We start from the raw sequence: 19896 nt of genomic DNA on the forward strand, positions 1-19896 counted from the left end.
TAGTTATAAAACAGCCCATGTGAAACGCCAAAAAAAAAAAAAAAAAAAAAAATGAATGACCGGCTGGAAGGAGAACAAGGTATATCCATTTTGTTCACTGCTCTCCCTAGGTTGGTGGTCACATCAGCCAATCTGGCTTCGGTTTAGAGTAAGTCTTTCCTAGGAGTCCCACAAGGTTCACGTATCCAGTGACAAAACTCAAGGATACAAAAGTTAGCACCGTTTTTAAGTTAATGACATTCAATTCAAGAAGTATTTGTTGAGTATCTATTCTGTTCAAGTCACTATGCTAAGTGCCGGAAATACGATGGTGACACAGCTTGCTTCTGATCTTGCCTGTACACAAACAAGCCACTAGTCCCAACACGTGTAGTAGTAGGGAACATGGTTGGGGGTAGGGGTAAGAGGCTGTGAAGTGGCCCCTACCCCACCAGAGTGGCCCCTATCCCTGTCTTCAAGACTCAAATACAAGAATAGTAACACTCACACCACAAAAATCACCTCCATGCAGTGCCCTAGGTAGATCAGAATGGTTCTTTCTCCACTAGGATCCTATTCATGTTTTAAAAAAGGTCAGTAAGTTCTCGGACACTCCTCTTAAGAAGGGGAGGTAGGCACCCCTATGCCCCCTTCACCTCGATTCTGCTTCAATCTATATATTACAGCCGACGTGACACTAGGATTTCCACGGCTGGGCCAGAAAATGCCAGGAGGTTTACACCTGGTTCTCTTGGAGCATTTGCCCTGAAGCTCTGAGGCTACATATATCTGGTTCCGTTTGTCACCTGTTGCCACACTGTCCAGCATATAAGACTTTACTTCTGGAAATTCTATCCCATCCCTTGCCAAGACAAAATAAATTGACTTAGCACTGGTATCTAAAAGCTGCCACAGACTTCTGGCTTCCAGACAGAGGTATGACCCTCATCTAGTTGACAGACAAAACTCACTGGGAAAGTGACATTCTTCATTAGGGAACAGCAATATAATAATTCCTCATCACTTCCAAATGAACCACACCATCCATGCCCCAAGAATTACACATATTTAGTATCTGGGGAGGCTTGTGCAATATTTACAACATGCACCATGTTTATGTCAGCAGGCTAGTCCTGTAGACGACAGGGGCAGGCAATCACGTTGCACATAAGAAATAAAGCTGCATGGGGTCAGGAGACCAGCTGCACGGCCGCAGCAGTAAATGCCTGCTTCCCTCTTCCTCCTTCCCATGAAATAAATGTCTTGTCCGTCTCTCTCGCTCTCTCTTTTTTTTTGAGATAAAGTCTCACTCTGTTGCCCAGACTGAAGTGCACTGGCACAATCTCGGCTCGCTGCAACCCCTGCCTCCAGGGTTCAAGTGATTCTCCTGCCTCAGCCTCCTGAGGACCTGGGATTACAGGTATGCACCACCCCCCTCAGCTAATTTTTGCACTTTTAGTAGAGATGGGGGTTTCACCATGTTCACCAAGCTGGTCTTGAACTCCTGACCTCAGGTGATCCACCTGTCTCAGCCTCCCAAAGTGCTGGGATTACAGGCGTGAGCCACCGCGCCCGGCCCCATCTCTACTTCTTTTCCAGCCCTGTCAATCAATACTCAGAACCATCTCATCATCAGTCCTGGCATCCGTTCAAAGAGAGATGAGGAGAGAGAAAAAAGAAGGAATAAGATTCGTAAACAAATAGAAGAGAATGATTTGGGGGAGGGAATGTTAAAAAGTAGCAGGGACTCTGGATTATCCCTTCCATATCCCTTACTATCTGTCAGAACCTCCCACCTAGTTAGCTTCACCAATACAAGCTCCAAGTATAATAAGGCTCTCTCTCTACAATAGGCAAAATACCCCACTTTAATAGCTAAAGGAACTACCAAAAGACATGATAGCTATCCATTCATTAAAGGAACAGCTTGCGCTTCTATGATATTTTATTTTATTTTATTTTATTTTATTTTATTTTATTTTATGTATTGGGTTTTGGTGGGGGGGTTGAGATGGAGTTTCACTCTTGTTGCCTAGGCTGGAGTGCAATGGTGCGATTTTGGCTCACTGCAACCTCTGCCTCCCGGGTTCAAGTGATTCTCCTGCCTCAGCCTCCCAAGTAGCTGGGATTACAAGCGTGTGGCACCACGCCTGGTTAATTTTGTATTTTTAGTAGAGACGGGATTTCTTCCATGTTGGTCAGGCTGGTCTCGAACTCCCGACCCCAGGTAATCCTCCCACCTCAGCCTCCCAAAGTGTTGGGATTACAGGCGTGAGCCACCATGCTGGGCCTATTTTATTAGTTTTTAGAGACAGGGTCTTGCTCTGCTGCCCAGGCTGGAGTGCAGTGGCATGATCATGGCTCGCCACAGCCTCTCCCTCCCAGACTTAAATAATCCTCCTGCTTCAGCCTCCTGAGTAGCCGAGACTATAGGTATGCACCACCACGCCTGGCTAGTTTCTGATTTTGTGTAGGGACAAGCTCTCACTATGTCACCCAGGCTGGTCTCGAATTTTTTATCTCAAGTGATCCTCCTACCTCGGCCTCCCAAAATGCTGGGATTACAGGTGTGAGCCACTGCACCTGGCCTATTTATACAATATAATCTTTTTCTTTACCCCATCCTTAGATTGAGCAGAGTGCTTCTTTTCAGTACTGAGGCAGCATAGGGATGAAAGAGGTGAATAAATAAAATCAAATGGGGGACCACTGAGTAACTACTGAGGCAGAAGACTGGCACAACAGCTGATGAAAAAGGTGGCTTGAGCGAGAACAAAAATGCAAGCAGCAGCTACCCTACAAGAGGAATTCAAGTGCTCCTTAAGGGAAAGTCAGGGGGAAAAAATGAGAGATTTACTGACCTGACAGCAGGAAAGAAACATTCATACATCACTTGAAAGGGCAAGCACCAAACAAATTCCTCAACCACTTTTGTATCAAGCAGTGTGTTCAAACCCTTCATGGAGACTGAGGCATCTCTATGGAATTGTGGGTTCAACAGCCCTCAACAAGTACCTGTGGAATGAGTGGCTTTCAGGGAGCCTCTGCCTGCCCAGGCTCTGTGTGAATGGTTCCCAGAAGTTAACCATGGCTGGACAGGGACTCCTGGCTTTATCTCAGGGCTCAGTCGACTGAGCCAAGTGCATTTTCCAAAGGGTAACTTTACTTCATTCCAGGACTAGACATAATTTCTGAAAAGTGGCATGTTATGGGAAAAATACATTGTGGCTTTTTTCTTTCTTTTTTTTTTTTTTTCAGAAAACTCATTTATAATAAAGACAGTGTGACCACTGATCCCTTTCACAAGGGCTTGAAAGTAAATAACTGTTGAATGACTGTAAGTCCATGGGGGGCAATGAGTGAATCAATGAAGGAAGAAACAAACAAATGCACGAGCAGATGGAGATGCCAATCATTTCTCTGGTCACAGAATCCCTGGATTTAAGCAGAATCTGGAAAGATCTGTTCTCAAAGGCTCTAATGCTACAGGCTGCCACAAACGACACCAAGCGTGGTTAAAATATTTTACCCTCCTGATTTTTCAAAACCTGTCACACTTTTCCTTCCTGTAGACAAAGCAAAAGCTAACGATTCACTGAACAAAGAAATATGTCCTGACTGGCCCCCTCACTGTGGACCTCCAGGAAACAATGATTTCAGAGGCATGAGCTTAGCCGCAAAAGTGAATGCTACAGACCTCACCAGAGAAGAATCGAGCTCATCCTAGGCAAGGTACACTTCAAGATCTGCTTCAACTGTCACCCTGCCCTCTGGGGACATCTTACAGGTTCATCCTAAGACTGCAGATGTTGGTCAGGATGGGAAGCATTATTTCCAAAGCTATTTTATAGCAACATACTAACTGTATTTTCATCTTGGGTAACTTAAAAGGTGCCATCCTTGACCTGGCACTTGAAGATGCCATGTTATGGCTGTGCACGGTGGCTCACGTCTATAATCCCAGAACTTTGGGAAGCTGAGGTGGGCGGATCACGAGGTCAGGAGTTCGAGACCAGCCTGGTCAACATGGCGAAACCCCGTCTCCACTATAAATACAAAAATTAGCTGGGCATGGTGGCATATGCCTGTAATCCTAGCTACTCAGGAGGCTGAGGCAGGGGAATCACTTGAACCTGGGAGGCAGAGGTTGCAGTGAGCAGAAACTGTGCCACTGCCTCCAGCCTAGCGGACAGAGCAAGACTCTGTCTCTCAGGAGGAAAAAAAAAAAAAGGATGCCATGTTGATTTACCTAAACTTCTGTCTAAAGCCAAATATCTCAGAAAAAGAAAACCTGTGGTTATACACCTTGCCCACAAAATGTAGTTTTATAATAAATTATCTCTTAAGCACTCTCCGTAAGTGTTTTCATTTCCTCCCACTGACAAACAGTCCAAGGGAGATAAAGAGGCACCAGCCCACTGAGAAGGCCCTTGTGATACCTGTGTCAGCAGTATGGACATCAGAGATAAGGTTGTGAACAATGCTAACAAGGATAAAGCTGACAGCCTCAGGGCGGATAACGTGCCTCTCTGGCAAGTGAGAAAACCACTTGACAGAGGGCTACTTTGGGTTTTGATTCATCAGTGAATTTTGTTGAAAGGAACACATGAGAGTTTCCAGGGGTCAGAGAGCTGTTCCTGTTTCATTTTACCATCATCAGAACGATCCAAGCAGCAAATCCACATAAGAAACGTTTGGGTTTTTCTTTATGATTTTTTTGTTTTTTGTTTTTGAGACAAAGTCTCGCTCTGTTAACCAGGCCGGAGTGCAATGGTGCAATCTCGGCTCACTGCAACCTCTGCCTCCCAGTTTCAAGCGATTCTCCTGCCTCAGCCTCCTGACAAGCTGGGATTACAGACGGGCACCACCACACCCAACTGATTTTTTGCATTTTTAATAGAAATGGGATTGCACCATGTTAGCTAGGCTGGTCTCAAACTCCTGACCCCAAGTGATCCACCAGCCTAGGCCTCCCAAAGTGCTGGGTTTATAAGCGTGAGCCATTGCACCCAGCCTCTATCAGAAATTTTTTGAACAAAGCAAATGCTAGGATCCATAAAGAAACAGCTCCAAGTTTCACAAGATGAACATCTGAACCCCCAGCTGTACTGACTATAGCTGACGAGTCACTCATTTCACATGCAGTAACATTTGTCCCAATTTCTAGCAAGGTTGGTGTGCTAGGCACTGTGCATTAATTACACAAGGAGGAATCAGGCACAGCACTAGTTATCAAAGGACCTAAAGCAAAAGGGGATAAAAGACAGCAAAGACATCTGACAAATTCCAGAAAGAGGCAAGATAAACTGGCCACCTGGGTCCAGGCGAGGTGGCTCATGCCTATAATACCAGTACTTTGGGAGGCCAAAGCAGGCAGATCACCTGAGGTCAGGAGTTTGAGACCAGCCTGGCCAACATGGTGAAACCCAGTCTCTACTAAAAATACAAAAATTAGCTGGGCATGGTGGCAGGTGTCTGGAGTCCCAGCTACTCGGGAGGCTGAGGCAGGAGAATCGCTTGAACCCAGGAGGCGGAGGTTGCAGTGAGCCAAGACTGCGCCACTGCACTCCAGGGCAGACAGAACGAGACTCTGTCTCAAAAAGACAAAAACAAAAAAACAAAGATAAACTGGTCATCCGGAATAAGGGAAAGGAACTATCCTTGGTTTATAGAAAAAAAGAAAAACACCAAAAAACACAAGAAAATCCATTAAATGTATCTGAAACAGGATTTCAGGCAGCAATAACCACTAAGATCATCAAGTCAAACCAGAGGAAGATATATTTTGGATCCAGCTTAAAGGGAGAAGCAAACAACACACACCTAACAGAAAACATCAATTTCTGTAATGAAACAAACTCCAGAACTTCAGAAAGGATTTGGAGGTTGTGTGGAATCTACTTCCAGAGAGATAAAGGCAGACGCTGCACCCATTACATGAGAGCAGGCTGGGAGCAGGCAAGATCGCCTGCCAGAGCCTGTTAGGATCCTGGAGCACGAGAGCACCTCTCCCGGGTGGGGGTTCAGACATAGGCAGGATGATGTCGGGACAGAGCTGGAAAGCCTTGCTGACTGGCCTGACCTTAAAGAATGTGTCCGAACTGGACGTGAGGAACCAGGGAGGCCCAGCATCCCCATAAGGAGGACAGCATGGGTAAAATGACAGAGAAACCAGGAAGCCTGAAACCACAAAAGACACAGAGAAGCACCAAGTCTGATGGTCCCATGTGTGACGCGAGTACAAGGAGAAAAACAGATCAGGATGCCTGATGCTGGCAGCTACTAAAGTCCAAGCTGTCACTTGTGCTTTATTCATTAAAGTGAACTCGAGGCTGGGTGCAGTGGCTCACACCTGTAATCCCAGCACTTTCGGAGGTCTGGGCGGACAGATCACTTGAGTCCAGGAATTCATGACCAGCCTAAGCAACATGACAAAAGCCCATCTCCACAAAAAAGTAAAAAATTAGCCAAACATGGTGGCATATGCCTGTAGTCCTAGCTACTTGGGAGGCTGAGGTGGGAAGATCACTTGAGCCCAGTAGGAGCTGTGACTGCACCACTGCACTCCAGCCTGAGTGACACGGTGAGACCCTGTCTCAAAAAAAAGAAAAAAGAAAAAAAGTCAAGGTGGAAAGCAGAAGTCAGAGGTCAGTAATCAGTGAGCCCCTCCCACAGCACCAGACTGTCACCATTAATCAATACTGAGCAAGGATTAATTGCAAAGCAGTGCCGGGTGCGGTGGCTCACACCTGTAATCCCAGCACTTTGGGAGGCCGAGACGGGCGGATCACGAGGTCAGGAGATCGAGACCATCCTGGCTAACACGGTGAAACCCCGTCTCTACTAAAAACACAAAAAATTAGCCGGGCAAGGTGGTGGGCGCCTGTAGTCCCAGCTACTCGGGAGGCTGAGGCAGGAGAATGGCGTGAACCCAGGAGGCGGAGCTTGCAGTGAGCCGAGATGGTGCCACTGCACTCCAGCCTGGGCAACAAAGCGAGACTCTGTCTCAAAAAAAAAAAAAAAAAAAAAATTGCAAAGCAGTTACATGTTACATCATTACTTGTTAAATCCTAAAGTGTGTTTTCAAAGTAGAAAGAGCTCATTCATAAGAATGCCAGCCACATGGATCAACAGGCCAGTGAGGCGCTAGGGGCAAACCCCTGATCCGCCACTTGGTAGGGTTTGGGTCACTTACCTGTCTCTCCACAGCTAATTTCCCCCATGCAAAATGAAAACAATTACGCCCACCCTCCAGGACTTCTGTGAAAACAAATTGAGAACATATCTTTCAATTACCTGTGACAAGTTAAGACAGTTAAATAATAAATGTTAGTTCTCTCCTCCCGTCCTGGTTTCTCTAATCGTTGCCATCAAATGCAGGCTTTCTTCCACAGTAAGCAGCACTAATAAAAACTTCAAAATATTTTTAACAAGCGCAAGGCTAACAAGATGACTCAGTAATACCAAGGCCAGGCCTAGATGTCCGTTACTAACAAATACTAAAACGCTTTTTAAAAAATATTTCTCTAGGAACTGAGTAAGTGAGTACATTATACGTCAAAGGGAAAATTGACGAGGCAGCACAATGAGGCTTGGAGGTTGTTGTGCTTCAATATCTATAGCAATATTCTAAAAATATGTTCACAATATTCTAAAATCAATAGCAATTACATTATTTAGGGCATTGATCCTTCCTCCAACCCCAAACTAGCATGGAAGCCTTCTGAATGCTCAAGTTATTATAGATCCTTTTCTGAGCTGAGCCTAAGGCTAAGCCTATAGGGTTCCTGTTCTTTAAAAAAAAAAAAAAAATTACCTATCACTAAAGAGAGTAGTGAACATGCTTTAGGAGTTTATAGATAAACAGCTTCCTGTTTCTCAAGCCCAATGTACAATAAACTATGGGAATTTATTGATAAATTAGCATGAGTTATGACAAATGTATTCATAAAGTTTACATATGGGAAATAAAAAGAATTTGTAGAAAAGGATACGAATTTCAGCCGGGCACAATGGCTCATGCCTGTAATGCCAGCACTTTGGGGGGCCAAGGCGGGTGGATCACCTGAGGTCAAGAGTTCGAGACCAGCCTGGACAATATGACAGAACTCCGTCTCTACTAAAAATACAAAAATTAGCCAGGCATGGTGGTGCACGCATGTAATCCCAGATACTTGGCAGGCTAAGGCAGGAGAATCGCTTGAACCTGGGAGGTGGAGGTTGCAGTGAGCTATGATCATGTGCCACTGCACTGTCAGCCTGGGTGACAGAGCGAGACTCTGTCTAAAAAAAAAGAAAGAAAAAAAAAGGATGTGAATTTCAAACACTGAGTAGCAGGGATGTGACCACGGGTTTTACCTACGTTATATTTTCAGGATTTTGTTGTTCTTGTAGTTGTCCACCCAGCATCCAATCCCCACCTCTCTCAGTAAACAAATTAGAAAGTCCATACCAATTAGCATCAAATTACAATTACTAGGCCTAAATTATTTGTACTTCTCCCTAAGCCATAATTGCAGAATTTCCTTCTACTGAAAGCATTTCAGACCTTTAATTTTCATTACTTCAGCATGGAATTAGCAACATATTTCCCATAGGCATTTTATTACCTATTATTTTATGATGATGAATAACCAAAACCTCAATGAGAAAATGACTGTAGATGGTGCAGGGTGGGAAGAGGACGACACCCACATTTATTGATTTTTGGAATGCCACAGAGGAGTATGATTTGAGCCAAGATGTCAGGTCCCTGAGTGAATGCTCCACCCACTCCCACCTCTCAAGCCACCCCAGGAAACTCCATCCCCCATGCCACATACCCCGACCCAATTATTATGAAGGATCTGAAACTTTTTGAGCACTGACATGACACCACAAGTGGAAAATTCTGCCCCTGACCTCGTGAGACAGGTCGCAGTCAAAACGCAGACGCTTCTAGTCAAAACACAGCATCGCAGGTGGAGACTGAAAACCTGCCCTGTCTGTTGTTGGTGTGGTTTAACAGCTGATGTGGGTATTCTGGGGGTGCTATGCTGTTGCTTCGCTACATGTTATTGTTTCAGTGAACTGATAGTATGTCATATGAGTAAGTGTAAGAAAATGATCACTTATCAGTAATCATATGAATTAAGGAATAACGATGATAGTAAACAACCACAGATTGTTCACATGGGTGGCTGAGACCGTGACACCTTTGCTTTCTGGCAGCAGTTCAATGTACATTAACTTTGTTTCATGCACAAAATTATTTCAAATATAAAATTACCCTCAGGCTATGCGTTTAAGGTATCTGTGAAACATAAACAAATTTCATGTCTAGATTTGGGCAACATCCCCAAGCTATCTCATTATGTATATGCAAATATTCAAAAATCTGAATAATTCAAAATCCAACACTTCTCGTCCCAAACATTTCAGATCAGGAATCTTCAACCTTTATTATCTCCTTCTGTGTTATTACACACTAATTCTTTTTGCCGAATCTTGTTCTCATCTCATTCAAAATCCTAGGGACTCCCCAGTGGGATCAGGGGAGGAAAGCTACGGTAGAGTCACTGTGGCCCAGCCCTTAAGAAAAGTAAAATAAAAACACAAGGATGACAGCTGTCTTGAAGAGATGGTTGTTGGGTTTCTTTTTTTTCAATCCCAAGTAACGACAAAAAAGGCCAATATTCCATTTAGCGTATCGTCATCTAGCTAAAGCAGACCATAGCTACATTAAAAATGTTCCTATGATCATCAGCACAGTTTTACAAACATTCTGTACTATTAATAATTATGCAGAGAATTTTTCTTTTTACTTTGTCCAACTTGAACATTTAATCCAACCCAGCCTCCCCTTGCCTCCTACATTTAGTCCCTTCCCACCATGAGAGAGTAACCTGGAGTAGCCAGGATTGCATTCCCAGCCCACTGCCCTCTGGCCCTGTACCACGCCCTGCCACCCTGGTCCAGAGCCATGGCTGCACCCACTGTCCTTTTCCAGAATTGCATCGAGACCCATTCGCCACTCACCAAGTGACCAGCTGCCCCTCCACCCTCTGACTCCCCAACGCTGTGGTCAGAAGGCCCCATCTCCACCTCCACTGACAATCCTCAGAGGTTCTATTTTTTTTTTTAAGATGGAGTCTCCACCCAGGCTGAATCCTCAGAGGTTCTAACGCCATTTAAAAGACCACTGGGATCAGCTGTGAAGACTGAAGTGCATCAATGACTTTGGGAACAAATAGCCTCTTAGCCCCTTAAAAAGAACATAACAAACATACAAGAAAAGGCCTTCTTGATAATAATTTGGAAGAACATTTTAAATAAGCGTATCATTTCAGGCCAAGTGAGTTGCTCACGCCTATAATCCCAGCACTTTGGGAGGCCAAGGCAGGCAGATCACCTGAGGTCAGGAGTTCGAGACCCATCTGACCAACATGGCGAAACCCCGACTCTACTAAAAATATAAAAATTAGCCAGGTGTGGTGACGGGTGTCTGTAGTCCCAGCCACTCAGGAAGCTGAGGCAAGAGAATTGCTTGAACCCGGGAGGCAGAGGTTGCAGTGAGCTGAGATCGCGCCACTGCACTCCAGCCTGGGCGACAGAGTGAGACTCCATCTTAAAAAAAAAAAAAAAAAAAAAAAAGCTTACCATTACTTTAAATAAATTACATAAAATTAATATTCTTAAACCTTACACAGATATTTTAAAGTCATGGTGCACTATTTTACAAAGGACAACTTTAGAAGTTAATTCTGATATGGAAAGGAAGTCAAGATTAAGTTTGTCATTAGGAATTTTCTTTTCATTAGCTCCCTTGTATCCATATTAACAAATCAATAATAATATCAGGTATTACTGAGGCACGACGGTGCATGATTGAAGTAGGACCTGGTGTCATAATGGTGTCATCAATACAACACCTGTGGTGCATCTGGGTTGAGATCACAAATCAGTATCTTGGCTCAAGTACTGAGCTCCCAACAAGTTGCTCCGGGGCAGCCACCCTTACGTCTCTCTCCCCATCCAAAACATTGCATTTTCCACCTACCAGCCTCAAAGGGATTTTGTGGGGATTATCCATGTCTGAAAGATCTCTCATCTTTGAGATGAAAGGTCCTAATGAGTATTTTGTTGAGAAGCACTCCCACTCTACCCTATGGGAAGGTTCCAAACTCCTCTTCTAAGGGTGTCTACTACAGGTTGGAAAATGTTACGTTTGAAGTAGAAATCATAATAGACTTTTAATTACAAGCAAGTGGGGTAGCTCACTGTTAAGCAGAGACCAGAGACTCTTCAATTCTTTTTTTTTTTTTTTCCTCAGCTGCTCTGGTGGGTGTGGCCTGGAGCCTCACTTTCTTGCTCCGTAAGTCCAGGTTGGGCATCCAAAGCCGCTATGAGAAGCAGGGTTTACAATAAGAGGAAACGGTAATGAAGTGGAAACATCTATATAATATCACAATTATATAAAGTAGGACTTGGCTATGGCCGCAAAAGTACTTAGACAATCTGGCCAGGCGCGGTGGCTCAAGCCTGTAATTCCAGCACTTTGGGCAGCCGAGGTGGGCGGATCACTTGAGGTCAGAAGTTCGAGACCAACCTGGTCAACATAGTGAAACCCTGTCTTTGCTAAAAATACAAACATTAGCCGGGTGTCGTGGCACACACCTGTAATCCCAGCTACTCAGGAGGCTGAGGCACAAGAATCACTTGAAACCAGGAGGCGGAGGTTGCAGAGAGCCAAGATCACGCCAGTGCACTCCAGTCTGGGCAACAGAGCAAGACTCAGTTTCCAAAAATAAAAAAAAATTAAGTACTTAATCAATCTGAAGCAAGAAAAGCACCATGCACAGCAAATAATGGATAATTCTTTATAAAGTCCTTTAATCTCTAACCTTTAACAACAGATCCTAGGCATGATAAACACCAACTTACAAATGATCTCTAAAAGAGGTTAACTTGATTCTTAATAGTAAATGTGGATTTTAATTGTGCTAACTATAAACTACAGTTCTTCTTTAGTAACACTTTTCATTCATCACACAATCCAAAGTAAGGACAAACCCTCGATGCAACTGAGGCTCCGTCCTCCGTTGGCTTCCGCGGCTCCCTGACGACAGGTGATTCCCTGCCCCACAACTGACCCAGCCTCCTTCCTGAGCTCCTCCCTCTGCGCCCACCTCCTGGGATGGGCCAGCCTTTCTTAGTGCTCCAGGCTTGGTCCTCATCTCTGTGTCTTCAATATTCTCTTCCAGGGTGACTTCACGGTTTTTCACTATCATCGACAATAAACAAGACTCGATTTCTTCTGAGTTCCAGACCCACTTGCCCACCTACCAGATATGCCACCTCAAAAATCAACATGACCCAGACTTGTTATTCTTTTCCAACCCTACCCTAACCCCTGATCACCTGGCCCCCCTTTCTGTGCACCCAAACCAGGAAAATGGTACCTCTGTCCAGCCGCTCTGGAAAGACAGGAACCCTTATCAATCACCCTAGGCTTGCTTCTCCTTTCCCAGATCATGCACACCAAAATGGCCATCAAATCCTCTGGCAGGTACTTCCTAAGTAACTCTTCAATGTATACCTCCCTCTCCTTTGCGGCAATGAGTTCATTCAGCCCTTATAGGCTGATCCTAGCCTGATGCCTCTATTGTTTCCTACTGGAGGATTTCCAGTCCTTTCTCCACAAATCTCTCCTCCACACAGCAGCTAGGGGAAAATTCTAAAACACCAATTTGATCCTGTTGTGCTCCAGTTTGAAACCTTTCAATGTCATCCATCTCTCACAATTAATACTTCTTTGCATGACATACAAAACTCTACTGACCTTTCCAGCTCCTGTCCTCCCAGCCACTAATGTAAATTCCTTGTAGCCCACATCATACCAGGTACTCCAAATGCCTCCAGGCCTTTGATCCTAGCTGACACGCTCCCTTCTGTCTGCTTTAGCAGCTTGGCAAATTTCTCCTCACTCTTAAGAGCAACTTAAGCAGTTCATTCTAAAACGTCTTCCCTAACAACACATAACAGGAATAATAATTCTTTTATTTATTTATTTATTTATTTATTTATTTATTGAGACAGAGTTTCCCCTGTTGCCCAGCCTGGAGTGCAGTGGTGCAATCTCGGCTCACTGCAACGTCCACCTCCCAGGTTCAAGCGATTCTCCTGCCTCAGCCTCCCAAGTAACTGGGATTACCGGCATCCGCCACCACATCCAGCTAATTTTTGTAGTTTTTAATAGAGACAGGGTTTCACCATGTTGGCCAGGCTGGTCTCGAACTCCTGACCTCAGGTGATCGGCCTCTGGAAGTGCTGGGATTACAGGCGTGAGCCACTGCGCCCAGCCAATAAATCTTTACCTTCAGGTGTATCACTGCACCTTGCACAAATCTCTGTTCGAGCACTTACCATGCTATGCAGGAAGTATTCACTTCCGTGCCCATCTGTTTCACTAGGGCCTGAGCTCTGTTCAATGAGTCTTTGCTCAGCCCTTCCTGATGCAGGGCATAGTAAAGAATATATGAGCACTGAGTGTTCAATAACAACTTAATAAACAAATACAAGTTCTAGCATATAGTCATCTTAATATTTCATAAATCCACTCTAAAACGCTGCTTCCACTTTCTTCCTATCATCCAGAAATCCCAAGTTATGTCAAGTTCAGGTATTCTCTGGATCTTGATGAAGATCCATGGAGACATGCTCCAAAGCTGTCTGGAAGGCCAATGCATAACCATTCATTTCTATAACACGTAAACACAGCTGTCTATAAATGTTTATTATGTTTTCCTTTTTTTGACACAGAGTCTCTTTTTTTTTTTTTTTTTTTTTTTGAGACAGAGTCTTGCTCTGTCACCTAGGCTGTAGTGCAGTGGCCGGATCTCAGCTCACTGCAAGCTCCGCCTCCCGGATTCATGCCATTCTCCTGCCTCAGCCTCCCAAGTAGCTGGGACTACAGGCGCCCGCCACCTCGCCTGGCTAATTTTTTGTATTTTTAGTAGAGACGGGCTTTCACCGTGTTAGCCAGGATGGTCTCGATCTCCTGACCTAGTTATCCACCCGCCTCGGCCTCCCAAAGTGTTGGGATTATAGGCGTGAGCCACCGTGCCCGGCCAACACTGAGTCTCATTTCTGTTGCCTAAGCTGGAGTGCATTGGTGCGATCATGACTCACTGAAACCTCTGCCTCTCAGGCACAAGCCATCCTCCCCTCTCAGCCTCCCAAGTTGCTGGGAGTACAGGCATGCACCACCATGTCCCACGAATTGTTTTCATTAGTAGTAGAGACAGGGTTTTGCCATGTTGCCCAGGCTGGTCTCAACCTCTTGGGCTCAAGTGAACGACCCACCTTGACTTCCCAAACAGCTGCGATTACAGGCATAAGCTACCATGCCTGCCCTAAAAAATATTTCTTACAGTACATTCAAAACCCAAGCTGAACCACTGGGCTTAGTCACGGAGACACACATAAATAAAGGAGCTTTTTGGGAACTAAGTTTCTACCACCACCTCAGGGTATCACCATCCTACCATAAATTTCCCCTTAAAGGACTAAGATGATCAGTTTACAGCAATGTTTTTAAGGCCTTTTGCCCTGAGGTATTAATCATTACTATGTTTAATTCTTCATAAGGAAAATTCCCGAGGAACTGCCTTAAATTCAGGAAAGATATTTACTAGAAAAAAATTTTTAATGAATACTGACTACATGGTATAGGATTAAAAGAAAATAGCCAAAGTAAATCAAATTTCAGCTTCAAAAATAAATGTCTGGGCCGGGCGCGGTGGCTCACGCCTGTAATCCCAGCACTCTCGGAGGCCAAGGTGGATGGATCACCTCAGGTCAGAAGTTTCAGACCAGCCTGGCCAACATGGTGAAACCCCATCTCTACTAAAAATACAAAAATTAGTTAGGTATGGTGGCACGTGCCTATAATCCCAGCTACTCAGGAGGCTGAGGCAGGAGAATCGTTTGAATCCAGGAGGCAGAGGTTGCAGTGAGCCGAGATCGTCGCACTGCACTCCAGCCTGGGCAACAGAGGGAGACTACATCTCAAAAAAAAAAAAAAAAAAAAAAAAAAAAGTCTGGCCAGGCGCAGTGGCTCACACCTGTAATCTCAGCACTCTGGGAGGCCAAGGCAGCCAGATCACCTGAGGTCAGGAGTTTAAGACCAGCCTGGCCAACATAGTGAAACCCTGTCTCTACTAAAAATACAAAAATTAGCCGGGCGCAGTGGTAGGCACCTGTAATTCCAGCTACTTGGGATGCTGAGGCACAGGAATTGCTTGACTGCCAGACATTGCAGTGAGCCGAGATCGGGCCACTGCACTCCAGCTTGGGTCATACAAAAAGACCCTGTCTCAAAAAAAAAAAAAAACAGAAATGTCTGTCCAGATAGCACATTCCAAAGCTACACAGTACACAGGAAGGCAGAACTCATGGCACAGTTAGAGAACAGCATGACAACTTATTTCTTCAATATCTCCACTGTTTCCATTTTCCTTACTTAAAGAGCAGGACGCTACATACTGACTCAAATCTGATGACAAAGCAAATCATCTGAATTTGTTGTCATTTTTCTAATATATTTTAGCTGCTATGCAAAATATTAGTGTAATGTTAGATACTATACTAAAATTACCGTACACAATCATCAACCTTTTCCTATTATGTTACAGCATAATTCCTTATGTCTACTTCTTATTTTGGTGCCCACCTTCAAATAGATACAGATGATTACATTTCACCAAGATTACATGCAAATGTGTGCTTCTTTATGGAATCTTTATAGAATAACAGTTTCTCCAAAGGTGTGCCATGAATGAAACTCTGGTCGTTCTTTCATTCAGCTTGAATCGAACAATGGAAAATCAACTATAAAGTTTACTAACAGGCTGGGCATGGTGGCTCACCCCTGTAATCTCAGCACTTTGGGAGGCTGAGGTGGGAGAATCGCTCAAGCCCTGGAGTTAAGACCAGCCTGGGAAAAAAGGCAAAACCTCATCTCTACTAAAATACAAAAATTAGCCAGGCGCGGTGGCACATATCTGTAATCCCAGCTACTTGAGTGTTTGAAGCAGGAGAATCACTAGAACCCGGAAGATGGAGGCTGTAGTGAGTCGAGATTGCAGCACTGCACTCCAGCCTGGGTGACAGATCAAGACTCTGTCTTAAATAAATAAATTAAATTAAAAATTAAAAAGCCAGGTGTGGTGGTACATACCTGTGGTCCTAGCTACATGAGAGGCTGAGGTGGGAGGATCACTTGAGCCCAGGAGGTCAAGGCTGCAGTGAGCTGTGATCTGCACCACTGCACTCCAGCCTGGGCGATGGAGCAAGACCCTGTCTCAATAACAAAATTGACTAACAGCTACCAGGGGCTGTAAAGGGTTCTAAGATACTAAGCAGCTTCTCCTCACTCAGAATTTCCTGAAGGAAATGGATCTAAAATAGAATACCTAGCCCGGGCAACATGGCGAGATCTCATCTCAAAAAAATAAAAAATAAACAATGGCAGCATGAAAAGTAAAATGTTATTTAAAACCAAAACTACCAGCACTTTGGGAGACCGAGGCGGGCACATGACCTGAGGTCAGGAGTTCAAGACCAGCCTGGCCAACACGGTGAAACCCCCATCTCTACAAAAATACAAAAATTAGCTGGGCATGATGGGGGGTGCCTGTAATCCCAGCTACTCGGGAGGCTGAGGTAGAAGAATCACTTGAACCGGGGAGGCAGATGTTGCAGTGGGACCAGATCACGCCATTGCACTCCAGCCTGGGCAACAGAGGAGACTCTGTCTCAAAAAAAAAAAATCAACTGTAACCACTTCTGTCTCCTGAAGAGGAAGCACAGTTTGCAGTGTGGAGAGAGAATCTCTACACTTCTCCTTTTCATCTATAGAGATTGATAAAAGATGGAGAAAGGAAAAGGCAGAAATTTCAAAACCACTCCCAGATATTCCAGGCACATAAAGGGTGGGTAGAGAGTCTTCTGTCTTTAGCATTCATTGATGCGGACGGGCTCCAGAAAGGCAGAAAGCCGGGAGACATACATGCCAAATGTGAAGGGAGGGAGGCCCAGCAATAGGGCAAGAGGCTGGAAACTCCAGCGCCCATGGCAGTGACATTCCCAGCACGGCAACAGTCACGGGTCTTTAACAACTGACGGGCGTAACTATCTATACTAAGACGTTACATTGCTGCATATCACCCCTTCTCCCAATTCTTAGCCTGCAACTTGACTAAGTGTAATAAAAACAGCAACACTTGTATGTGTGGTTAGGTGGGAAAAAAAAAAAACAAAACATAAATTAAAAAGCAAGGGAAAGGCTGGGCATGGTCACGCATGCCTGTAGCCCCAGCACTTTGAGAGACTGAGATGGGTGGATCACTTGACCCCAAGAGTTCAAGACCAGCCTGGGCAACATGGGTAAAGCCCGTCCCTACAAAAAATACAAAAATTAGCCAGGTGTGGTGGTGCATGCCTGTAGTCCGAGTACTTGGGAGGCTAAGAGGTGGGAGGACCACCTGAGCCAGGGAGGTGGAGGCTGCAGTGAGCTATGATGACGCTACTGCATTCCAGCCTGGGCGACAAAGTGAGACCCTGTCTCAAAATCATCATCATCATCATCATTATCATCATCACCATCCCTCACCCTCATCTAACTAGGTTAGCACAGGGCAGACAACAGGGGCAAGGGAAGCTTAGGAGGGAGTGGAAATGAGAGTCAGGAGGGGCAAGAACTCAGAGCCAGAGCCGAATATAAGAACATGTGTCTCCCTGTGGGAACTTTCCAGATTTCTTGGAGACGTGGACCTCTTCCAGAGAGGGGGACAGAGAGCTCAAGTGAATTTTATTTAAATATCAAAGGAGAAGGAGCCCTCAGCAGACATGTGAGTTGTGACTCTAATAAAAGGCTGAATGTGGTAACTTAAGTATAACCAACATATTATAGGAGTTGGGTGGAGAGAGAGGCCACTTCGGGTGAGAAAGGTTCTAGGTAGGAGGGACAGTCACAAAAGCTTCCCCTCCACACCCCACCAATGACTAGAAAACTAATATGCTCTGTGCCATCCCAGAATGAGCTCCCCCACAGCCAGACTGGGTCTTCAGGGTCCTGCTGACTCTGGGGTCCTACAATCCTGCGGCTGTACCATAAAGACCCTCTTCAAGGTCTTTACTATAACCCTGCAAATCCAGCAGGGTGGGAAGATTGCAAATAGAAATATTTGTAAAGAACTGGTCATCATCCCAGCTCTCTGGAAGGCCGAAGCGGGCAGATCACTAGAGGTCAGGAGTTTGAGACCAGTCTGGCCAATACGGCAAAAACCGTCTCTACTAAAAATACAAAAAATTAGCCAGGTGTGATGGTGGGTGCCTGTAATCCCAGCTCCTCAGGAGGCTGAGGCAGGAGAATCGCTTGAACCAGGGAGGCAGACAGAGGTTGCAGTGAGCCAAGATGGCACCACTGCACTCCAGCCTGGGTGACAGAGCGAGACTCAGTCTCAAAAAAAACTTGTAATCAACAAATCTTTCCTTCAACATAGCAGTTAGATATCAGGAAGGTATGCCAAAAAAATTATATATATATATATATACACACACACACACACACACACACACACACACACACACCCCAAAAGAATTTAAAGTTTGTTGTTAAAATCTGGGCTTGCTTCCCAGTTTTAAGGATGAAAACTAAAGGAAAGCGAGAGCCAAACAGGAAAGACACACCAGAAACACGATGCAGAAAGACCATAAAATTGTTGAAGTTCATCCACCAAAAGCGGCTTCCGGCTGGGCCCCTCTGAAAGTCTGCACGAACACACATAACCTCCACATGCCAGAAGCAACGCTTCCCAGCGGTGACACGGTACAGGCAGAATCACACAGATGTATGTCTGTCCACACTCCAGGACTTCCCAGACTCACATGTAATGTGATGTAAACAATGAACAAGGAAACGAAATGTAAATACACAAGAGCCTGACAGAGATGAGCCAAGTTAGAAATGGTGAAGAGTCTTCATTGTGAGGCTAAAAGTGGAGATGGAAGTGGAGGCTCCCACAGGGAACAGGGAAAATTGAGAAGGGGACAAGAGTGGCCATCCCAGTGGAGAAGGCCCAGGACCATTTTAGCTGGTGGAGAAACAGCCCATTTTTCCAGGAAGGCTTCAGAGTGGAGTTAGAGTTTCAAAAGTTAAATGCTACTCATTCTAACAAACAAAAGCAGGCCCTTCAGGTGTGCATCAAATACCTTTATACCTCCAAATAGCTCCAAATACTAATACTGGATCAGCGTACAGCTCAGGAGTTATTAACAGAAATCAGCAGCACAACCAGCTACCCAGCAGGCTTGAACAGCGCTCCTGCCCAGATTTCCAACCAGGGACACGTGTCAAAAAGGAGCGGTTTCTCCCGTGCACTGTCAGTATTTTTATTCACACATAAAATCACTTTTCTTGGTGGGGAGAGAGTCTTATTCTGTTGCCCAAGCTAGAGTGCAGTAGCACGCTCTGGGCTCACTGCAACCTCCACTTCCCAGGTTCAAACTCATGCCTCAGCCTCCCATGTAGCTGGCACTACAGGCACCACCACACCTGGCTAATTTTCGTATTTTTAGTAGAGATAGGGTTTTGCCATGTTGGCCAGGCTGGTCTCAAACTCCTGAGCTCAGGCAATCCACCCACCTCGGCCTCCCAAAGTGCTAGGATTACAAGCATGAGCCACTGCACTGGGCCTAAAATCATATTTTTTAAAACTTGAAATACTTGTATCTAAAAAAAAATCACACTTGAAATTACAAAAAGGAAGTTATCCTTTTGTATTAACAAAAAGTTATTTTTCATTTAGAAATGAAATGATCATATGGGACAAGAAGAAAAGAAATGCACAATGACTTCCACAGGCTTATTTTTAG

The 19896-nt window shown here is 44.9% G+C and overlaps 1 protein-coding gene across 3 annotated transcripts in view; it reads right to left on the reverse strand.

Annotated features, from left to right (window-relative positions):
- TIAM2 (TIAM Rac1 associated GEF 2) overlaps positions 1-19896 on the reverse strand; it is a 273384-nt gene that overhangs the window by 177724 nt on the left and 75764 nt on the right. The gene's annotated exons all lie outside the window — the stretch shown is intronic.

The sequence above is a fragment of the Macaca thibetana genome, chromosome 4 (assembly GCF_024542745.1).
Source record: "Macaca thibetana thibetana isolate TM-01 chromosome 4, ASM2454274v1, whole genome shotgun sequence".
In the NCBI taxonomy this organism is placed as follows: domain Eukaryota; kingdom Metazoa; phylum Chordata; class Mammalia; order Primates; family Cercopithecidae; genus Macaca; species Macaca thibetana.